The sequence below is a fragment of the Pongo pygmaeus genome, chromosome 3 (assembly GCF_028885625.2).
Source record: "Pongo pygmaeus isolate AG05252 chromosome 3, NHGRI_mPonPyg2-v2.0_pri, whole genome shotgun sequence".
In the NCBI taxonomy this organism is placed as follows: Eukaryota; Metazoa; Chordata; class Mammalia; order Primates; family Hominidae; genus Pongo; species Pongo pygmaeus.
This window is the reverse complement of record NC_072376.2, coordinates 117,860,623-117,876,913: the sequence shown is the minus strand read 5'-3', so window position 1 is coordinate 117,876,913 and position 16,291 is coordinate 117,860,623. Positions and strand designations below refer to the sequence as shown.

The window sequence follows — 16,291 nt, the reverse complement described above, 5'->3', positions numbered from 1 at the left end:
CAGATAAACTCCATTCTAACTGCAAAAACTTCAAGTGGTGAGGTGGGGAGGGGGAAGCTTCCACTCCTTTAATAAAGTTTGAAATGGGTATCCATAAAAGAAAGGATATTAAGAAGGCATATAGATGGTCAGATTTGCACTTAAGAATGAGCATACAGAGGTACTTTAAACTGATCATCAGAAAAAGAAAAAAGAACAGAGGCAGAGGGAACAATTAGGAAATAATTTATGGAAGTGGTGAGATGACTCTGAAGAATGAAAAGAATGGATATGTCTAAACTGTGTTTTGGGGTAGAGGTGGAAAAAAATGGTAGAAGTTCTTGGTCTACAAGTTGAATGCTCTCAATGCAATAGGAAGCAAGCTGGTGAGCAGGACTTAAGGAAGGGTATTGTGTGTGAGTGTGCACAAGTATGTGCACGTGTACAAGTGGGGGTAGGAGTCAAGATCTTGAGAAGATGGTCAAAATATTTTAAGAAAAGTCCCCAAGATTCCTACCAAGATTCAAGGACTATACACGTCCTCGGTTGAGAATTACAAAATTGCTACGCACATAGACAACATTATAGTCAGCCCCCCATGGGTATTCATGGATTCCAGCATCTGTGGATTCAATCAATCACAGATCAAAATACTCAGAAAAAAAATGGATTGCTGTGTTTGTACTGAACATGTACAGATTAATTTTCTTGTCACTATTCCCTAAACAATACAGTATAATAACTACTTACATAGCATGCACATTGTAGTATTATAAATAATCAAGAGATGACTCAAAGTATATGGGAGGGTATACATAAATTATGTGCAAATACTGCACTATTTTATATAAGAGACTTGAGGATCCACAGATTTTGATATCCATGGGGGGTCCTGGAACCAATCTCCCACAGATACTGAAGGACAACTGTAATTATATGATCATAGATTCTTCTAGAACATCATTACTTGTTTTTCTAGTCTTTTCAATATTAAATGAGCTAAGAAAATCCATACTATTTTCACATTTTGAGAAAAATGTCTGGTCAGATTAACATCTGTAAAGATGAATAAACGTTTTTAGTGCCTGTATTTACATTGCAATTTTCTTTCAGAATACAAACTGTTTTCACTAAGACTCTTCCATTTCTACTTAAAAGATCCTGAGATCAATAGAGGCAGCTGATATTTCACCTTTTGATGAGGAAACTGAAACACAAGAATAGTGAAAATGACTTTCATAAGGTGCAGTCTATTTTAGCCTGCTTTACTTGTTCTAAAATCAAAGGACACATCATATGTGGATATGCATTAAATGCAAAAAATGCTATACAGCTATTTGTGAATTTAGGGATTGCCAAGATTGTCAGATAAATGCCACGAGAACGTCAACAGTCTTGTTTAATTCAGTCTCTCGGGACAGAGAGACTACTGATACCACTCTGGGCCTTAACATATATGCAAGACACCATGTATAAGAGTGGTTTTGCTTTCACATAGTTGAGTTATGACTTGTATCATACCATGTGGCATGTGTAATGGAGAGAGTAAAGAAGTGTATAAAGAATTGTAAAGCTACTGTAAATACATGTCTGCTCACTTGCTAGGTAATTATATTTTATTAGAATAAAAAACAAATAACTGATTAGTAGAAAAATTGAAGAGTACAGTTTGAAGAGCACTGTATTATGATCTCTAAGGTCTATTTTTCTTTTACAATCCTGTGACTCAAAGAATAAACTGCTCAGGCTTGCTAGAACAATGACTATGGATTTTAGTTCATAAGAATGACCTGTAAGGAAGTAACAATGAAGTCTTAAAGTCTAAGTATTGACTTAAATTTGAAGAGAAATCAGTAGCCAGATCAGGAAAATCAAGCAAAGAGTGTGATTTATTTCCTGCAGGGTGATGGTTTTTTGGGCCAATAAGAAAAGCTATTTTTCTTCTGAAAGATAAACAGAAAAATAGTACAACAGTAGAAATATCATTCCTCCTTAAACTACTGAAGAGATAAAAAGATAACATTGTAAATCAGGAAACTTCAACAATGACTAAAGGTGGGAGAAAGTGATTAATTAAATCAAGAAGACTGAAGCTTCTAAACAAGTTAGATCTGTTTCATGAGAATGGATAAAATGTGTCTACGTTAATTAGAAAAATGGCTACAAGAGAGTGCTAACAGGCAAGTCAAACCTTCTAATCCTATTCTCCACAAGCAAGCTGGCAAAATACAAATCACTAATACTTTTTTATTATTTTTTTATTAGCAGGAGGAGAGTCTCAATATGGAGACCTGGGCTAGACCAAGTTACATAATAGCTAGAGGCATGGCTATAAAGTCATGTAACATCTCTGGGTATCCTTTTTCCTTCCACAAAGTGAACTAATTGGATTAGTTGATGTCTAATGGTTCCAAATCAATAATGCTTTGATTCTCTGTCTCTCCAACTTGTTATAAAAATATAAAATTTGGATAGCAAACAACTTTTGTACTATGTTAGTATTACATGGATTTAATGCATAGTAAAAACAGCTCTTAGAAACTTAATTCAGCCTATATGACAAATATCAAATGAACTTTAGTTGCCTTAAGAATATCTGCATCTGATTGTCTTAACTGACTTACGCTGAATTCAAACTCATATGTCCCAACTTCCCTATTTCTTTTAATACCAACACGTAATTAATCATTTTGAACATTTTAGAGAAATCTTTGACTCCTCTCTTTTATCTCTTATGTGCAGTCAGCAAATAAATCCTCATGATTTTTCCTTAAAATACATAAAATCTATCTTCCCTTCTCTCTTAACAAAATCCATTTTCAATTTATCTCCTAAATTACTCCAACTACTGCCTCCATTTCCTTATTTGTTTAAATTTGTAAAAATAATGATATTGCTAAATACAATAATTCACCTTTCTACTCATCTGCTCTAATTATTCCCCAATATTTTCAGGATAGCATGCAATAATCTTTAGCTTGACTTTAGGATTTTACTAAATTTGGCCTTACCCCGCTTTTCCATCTTCTATTTGTCAACATGAACTCTATACAAGGTCGCCTTTTTCCTGCTTCCCACTTGCCCTCTGCCTGGCCCATTCCTGCCCTAAAGGCCAACATTCTTATTTCACTTCATTTCATGCTGTTTCCCCTCTACTTCTCTCCACTGGGATGTCATTCTTTGTTATCGATCCCAATTCTTCCTGTCCTTCAGGATCCAGGCCATGCCCTGTCACCTTCCTTTGTGAAGCCTCCTCTGTTATAGTCCAGATGGGCCTTGCTATTCAACTTCCAAAGTTCTTGTCCATATCACTTACTTAAGTGTATGTGTAAATATTTACTGATGTATAAGATACTGTGATTCTTTTTAAATCACTCTGCATAAAACCTTTTACTACTCCAGGTCTTTTGGCTGTTCTCCACTACCTGCAATTCCTTCAGATAACTTCATGGCTTGTTTCTATACCTTTATCAGATTTTTATTTAAGATATAATCTTCTCTTGAAGCTGCCTTACTTGACTACTATATCTTCAATTACTACCTAACCCTGCCACTCAATTTCCTTTTTCTGCTTTATATTTTTATACTTAGCACTTCTTGGTATTTAGTATATTATACATTGTATTTTGTATGTGTCTGTCTCTCACTCTAACAGATTCTAAGCTCAACAAGGGAAGAGATTTTTGTCTCTTACTCATTAATGCCACTCTAGCTCCTAGAAGAGTGCCTAGTATTTGGCAGGTGCTCAAGAAATATTTTTGAATGAATTCATATTTTTAAAACTAAAAGCAACATTAATAAAAGTGGTTAATAATAAAACAAATACCAATATAAAATTGAGAACTTACTATATGTTGGGCAATGTACAGGTAATGCATAAAATAATCCTGTTATTATCTATTATTACCTACTTTCTTCTTTGCCATATAAAGCAGGGCTTACAGAGGTTAAATAATTTTCCCAAGAACACATTCCTAATAAATGTACTAAAAATAAGCTCTAGGCTTATTTGCTATTGAAAATATGTCAAGGGCTGAGCTTATCCAACTGTAAAAAACTAAATGCAAAACAAGATTTTTGAGGAGATATGAGGGAAGAACTCCTCAGAGAGCTACCTGTAAAACCTTTACCCTCAATGGCTAATATTTTAATTTGTTGTCTTCTTTTGTGTGTGTGTAAGTTATCTTATAATTTTCCATAAACTTCTGCACTTTATTCCTTACCCAGGCTTAACGTTCAAGAAGAGAAAATCTTCTGACTAATGTTATGACTTCATTAAGGAGGAAAATTCCATCTTAAAAATGCGTTCTCAGTTCTCATGTAAAAGAGCAGAATGAGTAGTCACAGTTCTCACAGAGTGAGGTAAAGCAATCATCAAGGGAGGAGGGGAAAAGTAAAGAATGCTTTATTCATAATTACCTAAGATTTTCCAGCATGAGAGGGGAAAGAGGAAGTCTATTTTCAGTGACAATGATTACTCTAAAAATATTAACATGCAAGGGGAAAATTTTCATTCTGAGAGTTACTACTATACTGAGAGTTCTCTTTCCCTCACAGAGTGACTTAAAATTCCCAAGGTAGAGAGGTAATCTAGACAGATGCACTTGCCCTGTGTCTTGAAAATGGCAACATCCAGGAATCATGGGAGTTCAACTGAGGACACACTGGAAAGCATTTCTCAGCACCAGGACAGTCTCTAAGAAGTATCAAGTGGCAGAGTGGATACTTATATCCTCAGGTGTCTGTAGTAAGGCAGAGATTAGAGCTATACAGGCTTATTAGAAGATTTGTTATGCTGAATGCATAAACAAGATTTAGTGAAACTGAAGCTGAATTACCTACTAAAAGGATTATAGACAAAAAAAAAAAGCCTAATTCTTTCTTTTTTCTATCTAATCCAGAGTCTCTCCTGCAATGTCTCTATAATTTTAAGTCTTATATAGTACAGGCAAAATTATATATTGTAGAATTCATTCTCATCTTCATCTTAAACATTTTGGACAAAAATATATTAGTTCCCTACTTCTATACATGCATATATGAGAAAATGGTCTGACAACCCTTAGGTTGGGACACTCAGCAGGTCATGGCATTCAGAGCAAATTGATTTTTATTAAGATAGTTATAAGAACATGATTAAAAAAGTATTTTGTGTCTATCTCTTTCTTTTGTATTTTCAGAAAATCATATGAACTGGGCCTGGGGGGCATGCACCTGTAATCCCAGCTCCTTAAGAGGCTAAGGCAGGATGATGGCTTGAACCCAGGAGTTTCAGAGAAGCCTGGGCAACACAGCCAGACTCTGTCTCTATCCATTAAAAACAAACCGTATGTAAAATCACATAGCTGCTCCTGAGATCTGCCACTCCATAATTAATTCTCTGCTAGTTCTACGGCACCAAATTGTCACAAGACTGACTAGCCAGGTGTAGGAGGTACTCACTTTTCAGATCAGCAAGTAACCACAAATACCATTTATTTGGTCCTTAACAAGATTGAGACAAAGTGGCTACAAGTGAAGCAAAATGGAGGCAATAAATACTGTAACACCTGGTTATAGATATCACATTTTCTTATGTTTATAGTTACATTTGAATAATCCTTACCTCTTTTTAAAAACTCCATAGACATTGAGAATTGATAAAAATCTATCTTTCTCCAGAAAAATACAGCTATACATAAGTCAGCACACAACTTCAGTAAATTCACAAATCTTAACAATCTAATCCATGTGTCCTAAGCATAGACAATAAAGAAAAGTATTTGAGAGGGTGCAGGGTAACTTGGAGTTGAAGTTTGGGACAGAAATTAACCATTAAATTAGGAATAAATTCATACTTGACAAACAAGCGTCAACTGTCTCTACTGTCTTACCAGCAGCTCAGTCCCTTACTGCTCTTCCTGGATCATGTCCTATTGGCTGATGCTGAGCCCATCTCCTGCTTCCAAGCGTCGTAACTCAACAGGAGCAAAGGCAAGTAAACAATCTTGAGAGGGTGTGCTGCTGAATGTTTGCCAGCCTAGAGAAGACAGAGTTTGAACATTTTTAAGTTAGCAAAAAGGAACAGGGTATATACACCTGATATAAAGAGTTTAAAAGGTTTTAGATACCTATAGTTGGATATTTCCATTACACTGTGGCTGTTAAAAAACTTAAGAGGATCTTTCTCAAAGCAATGACACTCTCAAATGTACCATAATAACAATTCTAATATCTGTAGAACACTTTGCAATGCCCAAAGCATCTTTAGTCTTCACATCTTCACGGCAATAATCAATGAGGCTTAAGAGCCAGTGGCTTATATTACTTCATCTGTTGAATCCAGTGGTTCACAGTGTGGCTTACAAGAGTATCACCTAGGTAAGAAGCTGAGGATTTTGCTCAGAGATTCTGACTTGTTGAGCTAAGAGGAAACTTTATTCTCCAGGTGACTTTAAGATGAAGTCAGGATTGAGAACCATTAAGTCCCCGTACTTCATGAGATGTGGCACTAACTAAACTCATAAATAGCAAGGATTCATTCAGTATATGCCATGTCAAGGTAATATGCTAAGTGCTATGTATGGAAAAGGTAAAACATTATAACGTGGTCTCTGTGCTCAAGGGTTTTAATTTAGCTGGAGAGACTGGACATATAGTTTAAAAGGACCACCTAATAAGATACCTACTTTAAAAACATAACCCAAGTAAGACTTAATTGGTCAAAGATGTAGTAAAAATACTGGGTGCTACAAATAAGTGGAGATGACATGCGCTGATATAAGGGAGTAGGTTAAAAACATGAGAGAAGTCCACTGAGTTCCAAGGGCAGAGAGAAAAGAGAAATGGGGAGAAAGCGCTTTGAGGCAAAGACACAGCTGCAGCAAATTGGAGGAGATTAAAAAGCTCTCTCTGACTGAAGAGTGTCTACAAAGGAGCACAAGAAGACTTTGGAAAGACCGATTTGAAACAGAATCTAAAGAGTTTTGATAAAATGGCTAAAGGAGTTGGTCCATTGTCCTGAATATGTGGAAACAGTATTGGAATATCCTGTAATAGTATCTGGAATAGTATCAGAAGCAGTTGAAGCTCAGGTTCCAGGGGTTCTTGGTAAATGCCAGACACTATGCTAGATGCACTACATATGTTACCTCATTTAACACTCAAAAAAATCTGGTGAGATCATTATTATTATCATTATCATCATTATTATTATTCCCATTTTACAGAGTAAGAAGGGAGGCCTCTTAATTTTTTCTCAAAGTCACATGCCTAGAAATAGTAAGCTGAGACTGGGACATGTTGCTTCTTTAGAAACACGGCATCATAAAAGCCATACGTTAAGATTTAACGGGTGTTTTGAGATATAATTCACATACCATAAAATACATCCTTGTAAAGTATATGAGTCAGCGGGTTTTAGTATATTAAAAAAAATTATGCCACTGTCACCTATCATTACTATCAAATTCTACAATATTTTCATCACTCTGTCCCCCTCCCCGCAAAAAACCCAGTACCATTAGGAGCCAGTTTTCATTCATTCCTCCCCCAGGCCTTGGTGACCACTAATCAACTTTCAGTCTCTACGGGTTTTCCTATTTTGAACGACTTTATATATATATAAAACCATACAAAATTTGGCCTTTTATGTCTGGTTTCTTTCACTTAGTGTAATGTTTTTAAGGTGCATCTGTGTTGTAGCATGTGTCTGTACTTTATTCCTTTGTATGACTAATATTCTACTGTTTTGATATACCATATTTCCTTTAGCTATCAATGATGAACTTTTGGGTTACTCCCACTTTTAGCCTCATAAATAATGCTTCTTTGGATATTCATTTAAAACTTTTTAATTGTGATAAAATATATGTAACAAAGTTTGCCATTCAAACCATATTTAAGTATACTATTCTGTGGCATTAAGTACATTCACATTGCTGTGCAACCATCACCGCCACCCATCTCCAGAACTTTTTCATCTTCCTAAACAGAAATTCTATACTCATTAAACAATAACTTCCCATTTGCTCCTCCTCCCAGCCCCTGGCAATCATTATTCTACTGTATGCCTCTATGAATTTGACTATTCTAAGTACCTCATGTAAGTGGAATCATATAATATTTTTCCTTGTGTGACTGGCTTATTCCACTTAGCAGAATGTATACAAGATCCATCCATTTTCTAGCATGTGTTAGAATTTTCTTCCTCTTTAAGGCTGAATAATCGTCCATTGTATGTCTATGCCACATTCTGTTTATCCATTCATCCATCTATAGGCATTTGGGTTGCTTCTACCTTTAGGCTATTGTGAATAATGCTGCAACAAACATGGATATACAATGTTTATAAGTTTTTGTATGGGCATATGTTTTCAATTCTCTTGAGAGTGGAATCCGTAAGAGCAAAACTACTGGGTCTTATGGTAATTCCATGCTTAATCTTTTGATGAACTGCCGAACTGTTTTGCAAAGTGGCTGCACCTTTTCACATTCCACTAGCAATGTGTCAGGGTTCCAATTTTTCCACATCCTCACTAACACCTGTTATTGTATGTTTTAAAAATTATATCCATCCCAGTGAGTGTGAAGTGGTAGAAGATTTAGGTGTTATAAATAATCATATGCAAGATATTGGCTTATTGCAGTACTCAAGTATAAGTGATAGTTGGAATGAGAGGGTGGCAGAATAAATGAAATAAAATGATCAAACAAATATTCTGATAAAGAAATGAATGACATTTAGTAACATTTTAAATGTAAGGAGAAAAAAGAAATTCAATTATAGTGATAAAGCTTTTGAGTTTGGTTGTCTGGAAGAACGATGCTATTAATCCGATAAATAGATAATTCTAGAAAGGAATCTGAAATGACAAATTCTTGACATGACGCATTTGAAAAAACTTATGTATTTCAAATAAATATTCATCAGGCAGGTGAAGTACAGGAGGTCAGGGTTGGAGTCAATAGGCTATTTCATTTTTCTTTTTAAAGATATGATCAAAGAAACATTATTAAGATTAGAAGAGGGTTATTGCCCATATATGATTAGACTCTTAAATCTGAGTTCAGCAACTGACAAACCAAACATTGAGGAAGGCAGAGGAGTTTTTACCTTCTGTTTTCTGTTTAAAATAGTAAAACAAAACTTAAAAAGTAAAAAATATATCTTTATTAAGCTTTATAGAACTTGTTTTTATCAAAATTTGAGTTGGTATCACATTTTTAACTATACCAAGGTGGTGCTCGTGGTTCTTGGAACAGTGTGAGCAGTTCTAGGGGGATTTCCCTCTCTGAGCTGGCACAAGATTGGGAGTCCTAGAGGACATGAGTGTCACTACCAGCAGTTATCTGGTTGGCTGGGAATCAAGCTGGCAAACTATCAAGGAGAAACCATGAATTCTAGTCTTATATGCCCAAAACAGTCCCCTTTAGTAAAAAGAGGTGATCCCCAACAAATAGAATAGTCTCTTGCTAGAATATAGTTCCTCAGTAGCCAATAATTCTGGCTTTGTTCAGCTTTGGAAAGTCTCCAATATGATAATATTCTGGAATAAATACAGTGATGACTCACAGGCTTATATACATGTTTTGAAAGAGAAGCTTAATGATGCTATTTTGAATCATGAAGCCAGGCCGCGGTGGCTCATGCCTGCAATCCCTGCACTTTGGGAGGCCAAGGTGGGTGGATCACTTGAGGTCAGGAGTTCGAGACCTGCCTAGACAACATGATGAAACCCCGTCTCTACTAAAAATACAAAAATTAGCCAGGCATGGTGGTGCAAGCCTGTAGTCCCAGCTACTCGGGAGGCTGAGGCGGGAGAATTGCTTGAACCCAGGAGGCGGAGGTTGCAATGAGTTGAGATCGCACCACTGCACTCCAAGCCTGGGTGACAGAGTGAGACTCCATCTCAAAAAAAAAAAAAAAAAAAAAAAAAAAAATTCTCAAAGAAAATGCAAAATACAGTCAGCTTATACATTGAGTTTTCCTTCTGCCATGATACATTAAGAGTTATAAAAAAAATCACTTAGAAGACAAAACAGAACAAACATATGAAGGGTAGTGCTGAAGACAGAGGTTAAGATAAGGGCCATGAAGGGGGTTAAAGAAAAATCTAAGCCGATGAGCACATTTAAATGTTCTCATTCCCACACACATATCTACTGTTGTTTTTGTTTTTTTGTTTGTTTTCTTGAGACAGGGTCTTGCTCTGTCACTCAGGCTCAAGTGCAGTGGCACGATCTCGGCTCACTGCAGCACTGACCTCCCAGACTCATGCTATCCTTCCATCTCAGTCTCCCAAGTGGCTAGGACTACAGGCATGTACCACCACACCCAGCACATTTTTTGTTTATTTTTTGTAGAGATGAGGTCTCACTATGTTGCCCAGGCAGGTCTCAAACTCCTAACCTCAAATGATCCACCTGCGTCAGCCTTCCAAAGTTCTGGGATTACAGGTGTGAGCCACCATGCCCAGCCATATCTACATTTTTAATTGAATAAAATACACTTCACCATCAAAGTTGCAATCATTTTGAGCATAATATCATTCCTAAACATATTTTCCTTTGTTCCCTAAATTGAAGCCTATTCTATTTTATCTTTATAAACTATTCACTCTTCTATTTTTATTTTTTATTTTTTAGAGACAGAGTCTCGCTCTGTAGCCCAGGCTGGAGTGCAGTGGTGCCATCTTGGCTCACTGCAAGCTCCACCTCCCCGGTTCATGCCATTCTCCTGCCTCAGCCTCCTGAGTAGCCGGGATTACAGGCACATGCCCCCACGCCCGGCTAATTTTTGTATTTTTAGTAGAGACGGGATTTCACTGTTAGCCAGGATGGTCTCGATCTCCTGACCTCGTGATGTGCCCACCTCGGCCTCCGAAAGTGCTGGGATTACAGGCATGAGCCACTGCGCCTGGTCTCACTGTGTTTTAAAAAGGTATTATCTACTTTATCTGCAATATTTTCCAAATAGATTTAGGAAAAAAAAGACAATAAAAATAGCTAAAATTTATTGAATGGATTCTAAGTCATCTAATTTTCAAAATACTATCAGTTGTTTACCTTAGCACACCCTTTGTGGGTAGCAGGGCCTCCGGAGCCTGCGCTCTTAATCAACATGCTTCATGGCCTCCACAAGCTTGTAGGAGATTCAATGAAACATTTCATTTTGGTGAAAGGTAAATAATTCTACATTTCAAAGCCTAGAAACAGACACATTTTCTTTCAAAAAATGAAGGAAAAAAAAAAAAAACACCTCTTCTCTAAAAACCAGTCACTCTACCTATAAACATGAATATATCACTACAAGCTAGGCACCTTACATAAGAATCCTCCATTTGGGGTTTAAATGCATTTTCCTTTCAAGAGATAGATCCACCATTGATCAAACATCATCAAACACTTCTGTTACAAAAAAGGGACTTTGTTTATCATGCTGAATTTAGTCCTTCCCTTCCCTTTGTGATACTAGTACACCTTCATGGCATGTTTCTTCAAAGCCCCAGTAATAGATGTTTCCTTCCTGTTGAAATGCTGCCTTGGCTGCTTCTGTGCTTGATGTGATTCTCCTCCAGGTTTAAATGGGGTCAGACTGGAGTTCACTAATCAGCACGTTACTCACCTCAGCAGCATATGCCCACAAAGTGTTTCTCCTATTCTTATACACATGAGTACACACATAAATACACACACACACACACACACACACACACCTCTGCAAGTAAATGATCCCAACCATACAGTGCCTAAAGGGAAGTGCTATTTCAGAATGTCAGCTACTTGGCAGTGATGGCTATTCTCCTGTTAATGCTTTAAAAAACCACTATGGTAGTCAAAGTTTTAAGAAGAAAATTAAATACCTTAAATGTATTCACTTCCTGCTCCTTCTAACATAGACAAAGTGGTGACTCCCAGTGAAGAACTCAGTAAGTGTTTGCAGAACAAATTCCATGAAGATAAAAACAAGTATACACCATACGAGGTTGTTTCTAATCAACAGTCTTTATGTACTACAATTGCCAAACAAGGCTGAAATGTCAACCACCAGTTATAAACAATTTAACATAGTATTTCCATTACACAAAGTGATTATTTAGGAACCAAACAGTGGAACATGAGAGGTACAGGTATAAATTCACAAGGCATTGTGTATAGATTATCAGATCAATTTATATAGTTTCCAAAAATAAAAAGAAGTTATGAGGCAATATTTTTTAAAATAATTTTTAAAAACCAAGATGGAAAACATTTCAGAAGAAAATACCCTAAAACATCATGCAGAAAACGCAAAAAAAAATTCTGCATCTGAAACACAAACTTTTCATGACATTCTGACACTGGCTAATACTTGACCTCACTGGTCAGAGACTGGGCCAATGAAGGGTGTGCTCAAAATCTTAACTTTGAAAAGCCTCTTAAGGGTATGGTTTATTTTTCATCCACTAAAATAGAAAATATAATTCTCTACAATAGACTTACCATTCCTAACATCCAGGCATTTTAGTGATCCCCGCTAGAAATTTCAAGTAGTATAGGAGAAGAAAGGAGTGAAAGGGGAAGAAAGGGGGAAAGAAAGGTAACTTGCATTGATTTCGATGCTTTATTAGTCATTTTATTTTTCTTTACACAAGGAACTTCAGGTATTTGTGATTGTATTTGCGTGGCTGACTGCAGGACAATAATTCTATTGGGAGCTAGGTTTTTAGCTGAATCTCAGAATGTCTCTTGGAAATCTTTCAGTAACCATCAGCACAGCCACACTCATGTGCACCTGCTGCCTATCAGCTCTGGTTGTTTGCATGATTCTTAAATAAGGGATAAAAAAGTATTAAGCAACTGTTACAAGTCTTTGCAAATCTACCATTTGTCACTGGAAAAAAATGTAACTATTAACTTTGGTTGTAGCCAGAGAACAAATGATAGGGAAAATTTGATAAAAGAAATAAAAATTTAAAGATGCAATATTTAAAAATGCCTTCGAATTATACATAAAATTACATAAAATATTTTCATAATATTAAAATTATATAAAAATGAAAGTATGAGGTTGAACTTTCAAGTAATAACCAAGATAATAGAATTTAAATACACTTCTCCCTAAATAAAGAAAGTAGTATAAAAAGCTATACATTCAATCATATTTAAGGTTGGAGGGTAATATAAGTGAATCAGAAATCCAAATGAGTATTTTTATAACAAATTGTGACATAGTATTTTTCATCAAAGTAACTGTCATTATCACATTAAACTGAATTTTCACATCTTCAATTTCCTAGAAGGGGGCTACACTATTGCTACTTACAAGTTGATTGCCTATGAATAAGCATATCATAATGCTCAAGAAACAGCAGCATAAGTAAAAAATATTTGGGGCAATGTTACAGATGTAGGAGATTGTACAGAATTACACATTTAAAAAAAGTTTTAAACCATTTTTTATTTGCTAGATTTTCTAAGTGAAATATCTGAATCTAAAGAAAGCAGGAATTTGTTATTGTTGATTGTCCTGTGTTAAAAGGGATTAAAGTCGCTTAGCAACCTCTGTGTTGTAGAAACCAAGATAAAAGAAGAGTTGGTTGTCTATCACCAGCTCTTCTAAGATGGAAGAGTGCAAGTAAATAGAAAAGCACTATTTCTGCAATGGTGCTTTGACATACATTCTTCATCACATGACAAAATAAAAATCATCAAGAAATTCCCAGGAAAAGGAAAATCCTCAAAAAGCATATTGTGACTAAATGGAGAATTTACAAACCACTACCATACAGACGCACACAAAGACAAACACACACAATAACAAAAGATATGGCCAAGGAGTATATAGATTGTAGCTGAGAAAGGGAGACTGCATAGTAGAAACTTTGTTACAAAGGATTTAAAATATTCTAGATAGAAATATAAATGAGCATAAGAGTGATGATTTATAGAATCAGAGACTATTTTTAAACTTGGTTTTATAGAGGCAAACAAGGAATGAAGATTAAACTAGGACAGTACATAATCAGGGAAGGCAACTTCACATGGAGGGATAAATTTGAGGATTTGAGTTAAAAGAAAGATAAAAGGGCCAGATGCAGTGGCTCACGCCTGTAATTCCAGCACTTTGGGAGGCTGCAGTGGGTGGATCACCTGAGGTCAGGAGTTCAAGACCAGTCTGGCCAACATCATGAAACCCTGTCTCTACTAAAAATACAAAATTAGCCAGGTGTGGTGGCACGTGCCTGTAATTCCAGTTACTCGGCAGGCTGAGGCAGGAGAAATCGCTTGAACTTAGGAGGTGGAGGTTGCAGTGAGCCAAGATCATGCTTCTGAACCCCAGCCTGGGCAACAGAGTGAGACTGTCTCCAAGAAAAAAAAATGATAAAATGGCAATATCAATTAGAACGTGAAATACTATTTGTGACCATGGAGATCATGGAGAATATTTACATTTTAGAAAGGTTTTTAAGTGTCATGAGATTCTAAATGCAGTAAATAAGCTCTGAAATAAACATAATTTTGCTTCCTAATAAAACAAAAAAGATAAAACTTAAAAGAACTCAATAATTATAGAACACAATTGTATATATTTTATCTATCTACAACAGTCGAGAAGCACAGGCATGTAATAATTTGTATTTTCCTCCATGTATTAATGACTGAGATTTTGGAATATGAGGAAGTATTTTTAGACTAGGAACGAATCAAATCACCATTTTAATGTTATCACTGAGCAAAGTGGAGTCTGGCAAAAAGAAGCCACTGACTCTGCGTTTAGAGAAGCTTGTCTAAAAAAGTCCTTTATGCCAAGTTGACTCAGGTTCATAGGCCATGAGAAATCAATACTGAAAGTTTTGTCATTGATTTTGGATGAGAAACTAAGTGAAGGCTGGAACATCTAATTTCTTACACTTGAAGATGTGAAAGTGTCATTTCTATGATAGGTCAACAGCCAGCTGACCAGAAAGGCATAACTACTGTAACCTCCAAGAAAAAAAAACAGTGAAAGAAGGGAGACAGACAAATGAACAACTCTTAGTAGGCACATTTTATTTCAGGTCAGTAGCCATTAAAAACCAGATACTCTGCATGCTAGAAAAACTTTCCTCTTGGGCATGACAAGTAATACTCCAGAACCTAATAGTGGGATAAACTTAATCATGCCTCACTAGGAATGCAGCTGCTTTAGAGGATCTCACTGTAGATAGTCTTCCAGTGGGATGTCAATCTTCCCTCAAACATGTGCCACTGAAATGACTTAATACTCCAGGTTTATGCCAGGTCAGGGTACACAGGTCACCTAGAGAGCCATGAATGAAGTCACGCATTATCAGAAAGCAGGTCAGAGGTGACACAAGTCATCTAAGTGTAACAGCTGACTACAAATTACTTTCTATTATAAGCACTCATTTCCCAAATGAAGAGGATATTTTTCATTTTTTTGAGGATAGATGGTGAAAAAAATCCTCACATAAAATCAAACAAGATTTTTTTATCTTGAATACTTTGAGAAAAAGGATGGAGTCTGTCTGTAGGTACATGAATTTGCCTTGCAGGCTTTGCAGTATCATTGGCATTGAATGAAGGCAACTGAATTATGCCCATGGACACTCATGGATATCCCCCTATCACCTCCCCTATTTCTTTTAATGAAAGATTTTGTGTTGATTCTTCATTGCAAACAAGGTTGTGGGTCAATTAAGGAGGAGACAAAGTTATTTTTCCTATCCCCAGATTGGAAAATGGAGGTCAAAAAGATGACTTGAAATGAAACACTATAGCACCCCATAAAAGAAAGACATACTTTTATCACTGATATGGTTAGGCTTTTTGTCCCCACCCAAATCTCATCTTGAATTATAATCCCCATAATCTCCATAATACCCATGTGTCAAGGCAGAGACCAGGTGGAAGTAATTGGATCATGGGGGCAGTTTCCCCCATGCTGTTCTCATCATAGTGAGTGAGTTCTCATGAGATCTGATGGTTTTATAAGTGTTTGGTAGTTGCTTCTACGTTCATTTCTCCTTCCTGCCACCTTGTGAAGTCACCTTCTGCCATGACTGTTAAGTTTCCTGAGACCTCCCCAGCCATGCTAAACTGTGAGTCAATTAAATCTCTTTCCTTTATAAATTACTCAGTCTCAGGCAGTACCTTATAGCAGTATGAAAATGAACTGATACATTCAACTAGTTTATTTTCTTTTTTATTAACATTTTTTCAGATTGCCTAAATTTTTTATTTTATTTTATTATTATTATACTTTAAGTTTTAGGGTACATGTGCATTAAATTTTTTAACATTAATAAACTTTACAGGAAAATTGATTCACAGTAAAACAGTAGAAAGT

General features: G+C 36.1%; 1 protein-coding gene across 3 annotated transcripts in view; it reads right to left on the bottom strand.

The window, feature by feature from the left end:
• The window catches only part of TET2 (tet methylcytosine dioxygenase 2), a 130,360-nt gene that overhangs the window by 81,906 nt on the left and 32,163 nt on the right, over positions 1-16,291 (bottom strand). For all 3 annotated transcript variants that reach the window (XM_063663954.1, XM_054484591.2, XM_054484590.2), the window contains exon 2: positions 5,853-5,998. The gene's annotated coding sequence lies outside the window, so the exon portion shown is untranslated. The remainder of the gene's footprint in view (positions 1-5,852; positions 5,999-16,291) is intronic.